General features: G+C 41.5%; 1 non-coding gene across 1 annotated transcript; it reads left to right on the forward strand.

Annotated features, from left to right (window-relative positions):
• Window positions 1–10,243: 10,243 nt before the first annotated feature.
• On the forward strand, window positions 10,244–10,317 carry Trnan-guu (transfer RNA asparagine (anticodon GUU)). The gene has a single exon. It is a non-coding gene; the product is annotated as a tRNA-Asn (tRNA).
• Window positions 10,318–11,673: the final 1,356 nt, after the last annotated feature.

Below are 11,673 nucleotides of genomic sequence, written 5' to 3' on the forward strand. Positions count from 1 at the left end.
TTGTCGCTGTTGTTTTTTCCTCATAGTCTAAAGCCGTCAAATTTGGCCTGTAAAGTGCGCGCCAGGAACGATAATCTTCTTAATTTACCAAACTAATGCCCTTGAGATAAGTATCTTCACTTCCGACTTTTATTTTTATGGTTATAACAAAAATAATGCACAGGTATTTTTTTCTAAGTCCTTCATTTAAACAAATATTTTGTGAATTTGCGAAACTCATTTAAGATTTTGTTGTTGAAAGCATCTAACTCTTGTTAGTAAATTGCAATTATGCCATCACTTCATCGGCTCTTTAAAGGTAGGAAGGGAGAAAACCACGGACAAGAACATACGAGTTTGGGAGCAGTAATTTCCCTTACTGCTTGTGCGCATCATCTCAGACTTTTCACTTATTGTTGACAGCACAGGCACTTGTAACATGGTGAGCGCGACCTGTGGCTGGGGCGTGCTCTCCTGCCTTATACTCTTTTTAGATTATTAAAGATAGTACACCTGAGGAGACATGTTAGAGAAGTTTTCTTTCGCTGTGAGCATAATGAGCAGTGCCGTCATGCCGTTCTCTTGGCCGGAGACGGAGAACATAAAGTTGAGGTATTCCCTGATGGATTGTTTTAAGTTATAGCCTCCACATTTTCAAACAAGATAATCTTCAAACACACACACACACACACACACACACACACACACACACACATGCGCGCACGCACACACACACACACATAACATATACACCCACAGTGACACACACACACACACACACTACACCAACGCCCACACACGACACTGACCCAGGGAGAGGCCGGATAGAAAGAGAAGCAGCCCACGCCTATATATATACATATATATAAGAGAAGAAACGCTGATATTCATTCATTTATTTATGCTTTACATTTTGTTTTTCAATGATCTTTAACACCCACTTTCACGCATTCACAGATTTCCTCTGATCGGCGCCATCTTGATTACAAATTTAGACACTACTGCGTTTTACTTTAAATCCCAAGCTTATCAAAACGTCTGGTACCCATTTCCAACTCTCTGTCTCGGCTTCAGTCAACGCGTTAGCCGAGAAGATGACGATAACTTCACGTCCAGGTCAAACTGAGAGGATTGAGAGTCACGTGACGTAAGACGTTATCTTGGCACCGTGGCAGACGCCCATCGGGCTGCACCTGAAAACTTAATAAGATAAAAAGAAAGAAAAAGGGAAAGATCTTAAGTTTGATTCCTAATTGTTCTAACATGGAAGGATATAACCAACAACCCTCGAACAACCTTTTTTGTCGTCTTTCTGGTAAGTATTCAAGTCTTGCATTCTCTCTCTCAAATTTGTTATTTTTAAGCAAGAAAGCAAAGTGAGAAAAACGTAATGGCATAGGCCTTAAACCAAGCGGCGGATATGATAATCCAGGCACAAGACACTATCTTCAAAAAGCTTGCTGTATGATATTCACGTTTAGAAGAATTTATAACTCCCGCGGAATGCTTACATCTCAACTTCAAAAGGCCGAATAAAGGAGCGAAGCCAGAGAGAGAGAGAGAGAGAGAGAGAGAGAGAGAGAGAGAGAGAGAGAGAGAGAGAGAGAGAGAGAGAGAGAGAGAGAGGGTGAGAGAGAGACTGATTTAAACAAAGTCATAACCACTTGAGACAGGGGCGAGAAAACCCGAAACCGGCTGCAAAACTCATCAGTTATGAAAAAAAATCTTACACGTTTATATGACAGACAAGGAGACAGGCCGTCACTCACTGAGCTATCGCGGAACCCTGACATGCAATTACAGATGTCACCGATACTGACGCGTCTGCCCGTGCAACACGCACTATTGATGACGTCACTGACGCACGCGCCAACTTGCGCGGCGCCGCGTAGGGCGGGGCGACCGTCTATCGAAGAATCGCCGTGTTTACGGAGTCGGCAAAGTGCACCAAAATAGAAGAGAGATAAACGGGGGTGAAAAGTGGAGCGGAAATAAAACATTACAAATTGTGCAGCTGCATTATGCAGAATTTCAGACCAGGTAGAGGAGCCGAGAAGTCCGTCGCCGGACTGCCGAAGAATAATTATACAGTCAGTGTGGACATGGTGTTGAAAGAAATGGGCCATCCCTGATGAGTTTGTCATTTCTCTTGCAGACAGGCTTGTTGAAGACGTGCTTGTCATATTTTCCACATATTTATCATTTCGCAACATGAACCTACAAATTGAAAACGCGAACCCAAAACTGATCCGGCCCACACTGAAACACAAAACAACAACTGGCAACAAAACCAATAAGCATGTACTTACCGCTTAGCTCAAGCATTAATTGGAGAGACAATGGCTTATTACTAATGGTCGTCGATTGAGAATCTCATACCAACTGTTCAGTTTACGAACACAGTTTAAGAGTAGTGGCCGGGGACACTCTCGAAAGCACGAGGAGAAAAAAGTTTAAAAAATAAGAAGAGGCCGTGAAAAGCCAGTACATTTTCTCCGCATTTGCGTGATCTCCTTCCTGAGAGCAAAAACAACAACAACAACAACAACAACAACAACAACAACAACAACAACAACAACAACAACAACAACAACAACAACAACAACATGTGACAACCATAAACTCATAGCACATGCGCAAACATCTGACAAACACACTCATAGACACTCTGAACTTAAAACGGAACCGTATGTCTTCCGCTTGTGACGCTATCGGTGGCAATTCCTCTGATTTTCACATAGCGCGGATCAGACACCTTCTTGATACGCGCAATGGCGTTGGAGACAGGGTTATCTGCCCTGTTTTGGCCCCGGAAAGACAGCACGTCGAGTCTCGGCAAAGATCGGCATCTTCCGCTGTTGACTCAACCGCGCCGACTCGTTTCTCAAGGCAGATAAGACTCGGAAAGAAAACATATCTGTGAGGGAATTTGTCAAACTGTTCGCCAAGCTCGATGTCTGAAGACGATTATGTTGCGTTTTGTCGTGTTGTTTGGTGAAAAATGTCTTCGCTGATTCTCCCCCCTTTCGCGCGCCGTGCCTTGGGCCGACTTGATTCGTGTCATTAGCGCCGCCAAGACGATGTCTCGTCGTGATCGGCGGGCTGTGCCGGGATGTTCAGAAAACAGGGCCTGGCGATTTCTATAGCACATGATCCGTGATACTGTGCGGCGAATAGTGTTGATTTTGGCAAGGTAAAGGGTATTGTCTGTTGCGTTCACACGCAGTTTCGACCTGAGAAGCAAAGTCGGCAAAAAGATGAGGTTATTGCCGGTGTGAGAGTGAGGAAAACCGTCATGGATGGAAAATGCACTTACTGGGATGAGTCTGCAAGAAGATGAGGTTATTGGTGCGAGTGTGAGGAAAACTATGGATGGGAAATGTCACTTACTGGGATGAGTCTGCAAGAAGATGAGGTTATTGGTGCGAGTGTGAGATAAACTATGGATGGGAAATGCACTCAGTACTGGCATGAGTCTGCAAGAAGATGAGGTTATTTATGATGCGCCAAATTGATATTACTATCGTTAACTGTTATATAGGGTTTTGAAACTATCCGTTAACTTTTATCCAGAGTTTTGAAACTATCGTTAACTGTTATGTAGAGTTTCGAAACTATCGTTATCTGTTAGATAGAGTTTCAGAAACTCTATATAACAGCTAACGATAGTTTTATCAAAAGCGCGTCGGTATCGTTCCCAAATGGGAAAACCCTGAAACTGCCATTGCAAAACTGTCTTTTTGCTACGAAATGTACATTTTAACTAGAAACACAATTTAAAAAACTACAACATTAGTTATTGACCGTTCTTCTGTTGTCGTCTTCTCAAATCATTGTTGAGTTTGTTTAATATTAGCTTTATCATATCATTTGTACTTTCAGCCGTACCGTTTTCCACGTGTGCGGTTTGAAGACGGTAGGCCTACTGAATATTCGCGGAAAAGACCATGACAGACGCACTACACTAAACAGTGGGTTTATTTTTTCAAAACAAACACAAAACAACGTGACATCCCCCACGACGCGTTTTGGAAAACACTGCATGCTTTCGCATCGTGTTTTGGGTACTGGACGGGTCAACCTGACACTGACCGTTGCACACTGCATGCATGCCAGCCGTATGTGTACAAACTGACCCGCACACAGCGCGGTAGCTAGAACGGGTCAAGCTGACACTGACCAATATTTCTGTGAAAACAGGAAGCGTGCTAGCTGTAACGAAGATTTGATTACTTGATTAAACGAAGCAGCGAAATGATGGACTTATCAGACGACAGTTAGTTGAATATGATCTACTACTTGTTGTAGTAATTTAGTGCAAATTCGCTCGAACGAAACGTTCAGCAGCCATTTTGCCGGCATCGAAACATCCGACCACGCCATCGCTATTTTTAGAAACTCTATATAACAGTTAACGATAGTAATATCTATCACTTGCGCGCACCATGCCGCCGTTTTGCGAAACCCTCGTTATCTGTTATTCATAGTTTTAGCAATAGCGCGCACAAACAGTCTTGAGTCGAGCGTTTGAAAATGCCTGAGCCTGAAGGCGGGTGTAACTTACACCTCTTGGTATCAGTCTGCCTTAGAGATGAGGACGACAGTTGGCCAGATGGCCAGAATAGCGCGCTGCATTTTCCTGCATAGAACTAAGGCGCGTCTGCCGCGACGGTGCCTGGGCTAAACATTGGCGGGCACTATTAACAAACCGGCACACGGCACTGTAAACATTCCCTGTCCCTTCACCTCTCTCGCCACCATCCGCCCTACCCTTGGTCTCATGCCTGCAAACGCGCTATTGATATAACTCTAAATAACAGTTAACGATAGTTTCGAAACTCTATTTAACAGTTAACGATAGTTTCGAAACTCTTTATAACAGATAACGATAGTTTCGAAACTCTATATAACAGTTAACGATAGTTTCAAAACCCTTTATAACTGTTAACGATAGTAATATCAATTTGGCGCACCATAGTTATTGGTGCGAGTGTGAGGAAAATTATGGATGATAAATGCACTTACTGGGATGAGTCTGCAAGAAGATGAGGTTATAAATGTGACTGAGTGTGAGGAAAACTATGGATGGGAAATGCACTTACCGGGAAGAGTCTGCAAGAAGACTGTTATTGGTGTGAGTGTGAGGACTGAAAACTATGGATGAGAAATGCACTTAACTGGCTGTCATAGCCCACGCACATTTTTGCTCCTTTTTAACTGTGATAAATACTTGAAGTCAGCAAAATTTAAATTTGTTTAGATATACAGTACATACAATCCAGGTTCTACCGATTTTCACTGAATAAAGAAACTTCATCGGCATATAACCAGCCGCTCTTTAACCTTTGCCGGATGCCGCTTTTGACTACACACTCCCGACGATGCGGGTTTGTCTGAACCCATACATGTGAAAGAGGGTTTTTACCGTTTATTCCTCTAACGACGATGCGGGTTTGTCTAAACCCATACATTTGAAAGAGGGTTTTTACCGTTTATTTCTCTAACGACGGGGTGGGTTCAGGGAAACCCACAGCTACTTCAGTGGTTGCATCGAGTTTCTCCCTTCACCGACCCCTTGCAGGGGAGGGAGAGGGGGAGGGAGAGGGGGAGGGAGAGACTGAGAGAGACTGAGAGACTAAGAAAGAGAGAGAGAGAGAGAGACTAAGAAAGAGAGAGAGAGAGACTAAGAGAGAGAGAGAGAGACTAAGAAAGAGAGAGAGAGACTAAGAAAGAGAGAGAGAGAGTCTAAGAAAGAGAGTGAGAGACTAAGAAAGAGAGAGAGAGAGACTAAGAAAGAGAGAGAGGGAGACTAAGACTAAGAAAGAGAGAGAGAGACTAAGAAAGAGAGAGAGACTAAGAAAGAGAGAGAGAGACTAAGAAAGAGAGAGAGACTAAGAAAGAGAGAGAGAGAGACTAAGAAAGAGAGAGAGAGAGAGATACTAAGAAAGAGAGAGAGAGAGAGACTAAGAAAGATAGAGAGAGACAAATAAAGAGAGAGAGAGACAAATAAAGAGAGAGAGACTAAGAAAGAGAGAGAGAGAGACTAAGAAAGAAAGAGAGAGACTAAGAAAGAGAGAGAGAGAGACTAAGAAAGAGAGAGAGAGACTAAGAAAGAGAGAGAGAGAGAGACTAAGAAAGAGAGAGAGGGAGACTAAGAAAGAGAGAGAGACTAAGAAAGAGAGAGAGAGAGACTAAGAAAGAGAGAGAGGGAGACTAAGAAAGAGAGAGAGACTAAGAAAGAGAGAGAGAGAGACTAAGAAAGAGAGAGAGACTAAGAAAGAGAGAGAGACTAAGAAAGAGAGAGAGAGAGAGACAAAGAAAGAGAGAGAGAGAGATTAAGAAAGAGAGAGACTAAGAAAGAGAGAGAGAGAGACTAAGAAAGAGAGAGAGAGACTAAGAAAGAGAGAGAGAGAGACTAAGAAAGAGAGAGAGGGAGACTAAGAAAGAGAGAGAGACTAAGAAAGAGAGAGAGAGAGACTAAGAAAGAGAGAGAGGGAGACTAAGAAAGAGAGAGAGACTAAGAAAGAGAGAGAGAGAGACTAAGAAAGAGAGAGAGGGAGACTAAGAAAGAGAGAGAGACTAAGAAAGAGAGAGAGAGAGAGACTAAGAAAGAGAGAGAGACTAAGAAAGAGAGAGAGAGAGACTAAGAAAGAGAGAGAGAGAGACGAAAATAGAGAGAGAGAGACTAAGAAAGAGAGAGAGAGAGAGAGAGACTAAGAGAGAGAAAGAGAGACTAAGAAAGAGAGAGAGACTAAGAGAGAGAGAGAGAGACTAAGAAAGAGAGAGAGAGACTAAGAAAGAGAGAGAGAGACTAAGAAAGAGAGAGAGAGAGACTAAGAAAGAGAGAGAGAGACTAAGAAAGAGAGAGAGACTAAGAAAGAGAGAGAGAGAGACTAAGAAAGAGAGAGAGAGACTAAGAAAGAGAGAGAGAGAGACTAAGAAAGAGAGAGAGACTAAGAAAGAGAGAGAGAGACTAAGAAAGAGAGAGAGAGAGAGACTAAGAAAGAGAGAGAGAGACTAAGAAAGAGAGAGAGAGAGAGACTAAGAAAGAGAGAGAGAGAGACTAAGAAAGAGAGAGAGAGACTAAGAAAGAGCTAGAGAGAGAGAGAGAGACTAAGAAAGAGAGAGAGAAACTAAGAAAGAGAGAGAGAGAGACTAAGAAAGAGAGAGAGAGAGAGACTAAGAAAGAGAGAGAGAGAGACTAAAAAAGAGAGAGAGAGACTAAGAAAGAGAGAGAGAGAGAGACTAAGAAAGAGAGAGAGAAAGAGAGACTAAGAAAGAGAGAGAGACTAAGAGAGAGAGAGAGACTAAGAAAGAGAGAGAGAGAGAGAGACTAAGAGAGAGAGAGACTAAGAAAGAGAGACTAAGAGAGATACTAAGAAAGAGAGAGAGAGACTAAGAGAGAGAGAGAGAGAGACTAAGAAAGAGAGAGAGCGAGAGACTAAGAAAGAGAGAGAGAGAGACTAAGAGAGAGAGACTAAGAAAGAGAGAGAGAGAGACTAAGAAAGAGAGAGAGAGAGACTAAGAAAGAGAGACAGAGAGAGAGACTAAGAAAGAGATAGAGACTAAGAGAGAGAGACAGAGAGAGAGACTAAGAGAGAGAGACAGACAGACAGAGACAGACAGACAGAGAGAGAGACAGACAGAGAGAGAGACAGAGACAGACAGTCAGATAGACAGACAGTCAGATAGACGGATAGACAGACAGACAGACAGACAGAGCAACTGACAACAGACATACAGAGAGATACGGACAGACAAACAGAGAGACAGACAGTCTCTTGGAGACAAACAGGCAGACAGACACTGTTCCGCCGCTTTGGTAATTATGGGTGTAGCAGAACCCGCGCCGTCGGCAGAGGGATAGTTACAATCACTACTACTCTTTAAAAGTATGGGTATGTGTGAACCCGCGCCATCGGTAGTGTTTATGTAAATTATCATAATCAATTAATTCTGATGTTTTGTCATGTACACACTAAAAATTTGCAGACAGAGAGCAAATTAGGTGTGTGAGAGATACTTAAAATTTCAAAACGATACCTTTAATGGTTCCAGAGTTACAATGATTTTAGTGTGTCTCTGGGTACAGGTGAACCCAGGAAGCACGGCAAAGGTTAAGATCGACGCGTAGCTGGAATTTAGAAAGAATATAGCCAAAACAGATAAACTACGTATGCTCCAAAATAGAGGGAAAACACAAAACAAAAACAAAACAAATGGCTTTGCAGTGTCAGTTATTAAGGTGACACGTGATAATTAAAAAAAATACACACAAATTCACGGCAGCAAATACAACAATCTGGAACATTTCACTGAAGCTTGTATTTAGGGCGAAGCAACCGCACCACCACCAACAACAACTTTATAGGCAAAACCTGTCGTGACCTACCTTTACCTACAAACCTTGCATTTGTGGCTTTATAAAATCCCCCCCCCCCCCCCCCCCCCAGACCGGTGTCTGGGAAGAAAAGAAAAGGAAAATAACCCGCTCATAAACCACCACAACCATTCTTGCAACGACATAATCACACTCTCACATCAGGATCACACATTTTCCATGTTGATGCAAGTACAGATAACCCCTTTAGAAACTGCCAACAGCAGTTATACATGAGTGGTCTCCCATTAGTTTCTGGTTGACATTTCCATCCCCCTGCGCTATCGTGGATAGCGCCTGTACCATCTGTCATAATGAATACGTGGGATAAAGACATGTGACACCGTGTCATATTTCCCAACCTTCCCTCACACACACACACACACATATATATATATATATTTAAAAAAAAATTTTTTTTTTTTACTCCATTGCTTTTGTTTGGTTTGCTTTTGTTTTGATTTTTTTTGGCGGCATTTCAGACCATATCTCTTTATTTTATACTGTGTGTCCTTGTTTGTGCATTGTGTTCCTGTCTGCATCGTGTCATTGGGTATAACAAAAAGAACGTTCCTGCGTGGGTTTTACTGAAGCGTTCCAAGAAACGCAACTTTCGGCCAAGACTAAGTTAGTTGATTTTGTGTAGTTTTCATTTTCCTCAGTCTAATTTGTTTTTGGGTTCTTTGCCTTTACTTTGATTTGTTTACTTGCTCGTTTTAAGTGTTTAAGTTAACTTAGTGAGATTTTATTCCATAGAAAAGTACATTACTGAAAACGTACAGAAGGGTTTCATTGGAAAACATTTGTTACGCTTACGATACTGAACAGCCCATACTCACGCCGTGGATGGTGGCACGCCTAGTTTTTTCCACCGCAGGAACAACACCCAATTCGTTCCCCCGCAAGACGAACAACATGGTAGGTGTCTCCAAATTAATGCCTTAAAATAGTAGATAACCAGACTTTCTAGTATTGAAGTTTATATCATACTGTTCGGCACTTTATTTTGCATTGAATCAGCTAGTTGTCTTACCATTTACACTCTCGTGTACTACATAAGAGATGAAATGTCATCAAGACAAGTAAGAAATACTGTCTCCCACGTTAAAAATGATGAAATAACACAAAGCACGGTCAACAGAAGGGCTTAAATCTTTTTGCTGGTCAAAGTCAAACTACTTGTGGATACTGCTCTTCATTTTTAAGTTTAAGCTTACCTTAGTTTAGACTCACGATCGGTTCAAAGATCAACAGTAAAATTTGACGGGGTAAGATCCCCCGCAGCTTGGTCAAAAATGCGGGGGACCTTATCTGGTGTCTGCGGGGGACCTTACCCACTGAGAATCGAGTACCACAAAATAACGCTAGATTAGAGCAGCTTATCCACGATGCTGGTGCCCAAAAACGCGCATACAAGGCTGCAAGGTATCGAAGATTAAACTGTGAGTATTAAAATAGTGCTTTAAATGGTAGTTCTGGGTTAATTTAAATGGTAGTTCTGGGTTAATTTGTACGAAATTGAGACCTCTCTGTATAATTTTCACGGACTTCGGCAGAAAATCGAACGCCACTGTTCACGAGTACACAACAAGACATAAATTACATATTATACATAATTATAGCCTAGGCAGTTCTGCTTCAGAATATCTATACTTAATAATGTGATTTGCCACAACGTACCTTCACAGGGCAATTCCTTTGCGAGATAACAATTTTGCTTCCGCGTGCGGGGGAACGAATTGGGTGTTGTTCCTGCGGTGGAAAAAAACTAGGCGTGCCACCATCCACGGCGTGATACTGTTAATAGTGTGCAGTTACCGCCCGTTGTCAAGCTTACAGGCGACTGAATTTATATTTATTATTGGACGCACTGGTTTCCATGTTGTGTCTGTGGCGCAATTGGTTAGCGCGTTCGGCTGTTAACCGAAAGGTTGGTGGTTCAAGCCCACCCAGGGACGTGAATTTTGTTTTTAGTAACAACTTTTTTCCTCCATTTTTGTCTTATTTGTATCTTTCCATTGGCAGGTGACTTCACCAAGGCATGCATGGTTGTTAACGTTTTGCTAAAAGTGTATTTTTTCTTTCTTCTTTTTTTCACTGATGTCACTTCATGGGTTCTGGCAATCATTTTTTTGCTTTTAGTAACGCTATGCAGCGAACAACAAAAACGAGACAAAAACGGCTCATCTTTAGAACAATTTGTAAAATAATAAAAATAATATTGTCACGTCCCTGAGTGGGCTCGAACCTCCAACCTTTAGGTTAACAGCTGAACGTGCTAACCAATTGTACCACAGTGACAGCTTGAAGTTTAGTTTTGTACACACAGTTTGTGCGCAGTTCGTTGAATAGCGATAACTGAGATACACGTTAGCTATAAGCGATTGGAGTCTACCCCTGCGTGAGAACAGGCAGTAATATTAAACTCTAGGTCACTATAGGTCACAATTGACGTGTCCTAACGAAAATAAACAATAAACAGCATTTATAAAGCAATGATTGTATTCATTTAATTTTTATTTTATTCTAATTTATTCAGTAGGGATTCTTCTGCAGAAGCCCGATAATCAATATTCAACTCAGTTTAATATACATTATCTCGTTCTTACAACAACAACAACAACAACAACAACAACAACAACAACAACAACAACAACAACAACAACAACAACAATACATTTCTCTCCCAAGCAATCCTTCAACATAAATAAAACTTCTTTTTTACATTTAGTCAAGTTTTGACTAAATGTTTTAACATAGAGGGGGGAATCGAGACGAGGGTCGTGGTGTATGTGTGTGTGTGTGTCTGTCTGTCTGTCTGTGTGTGTGTGTGTGTGTGTGTGTGTGTGTGTGTGTGTGTAGAGCGATTCAGACTAAGCTACTAGGCCGATCTTTATGAAATTTGATATGAGGGTTCCTGGGTATGATATCCCCGGACGTTTTTTTCTTGTTTTCTATAAATACCTTTGATGACGTCATATCCGGCTTTTTGTAAAAGTTGAGGCGGCACTGTCACACCCTCATTTTTCAATTAAATTGATTGAAATTTTGGCAAAGCAATCTTCGACAAAGGCCGGGGTTTGGTATTGCATTTCAGCTTGGTGGCTTAAAAACTAATGAGTGAGTTTGGTCATTAAAATTCGGAAACTTGTAATTAAAATTATTTTTTTATTAAACGATCCAAAAACAATTTCATCTTATTTTTCGTCATTTTCTGATTCCAAAAACATATACATATGTTATATTTGGATTAAAAACAAGCTCTGAAAATTAAAAATATAAAAATTATGATCAAAATTAAATTTCCGAAATCG

The sequence above is a fragment of the Littorina saxatilis genome, linkage group LG2, assembly GCF_037325665.1.
Source record: "Littorina saxatilis isolate snail1 linkage group LG2, US_GU_Lsax_2.0, whole genome shotgun sequence".
NCBI classification, from domain to species: Eukaryota; Metazoa; Mollusca; class Gastropoda; order Littorinimorpha; family Littorinidae; genus Littorina; species Littorina saxatilis.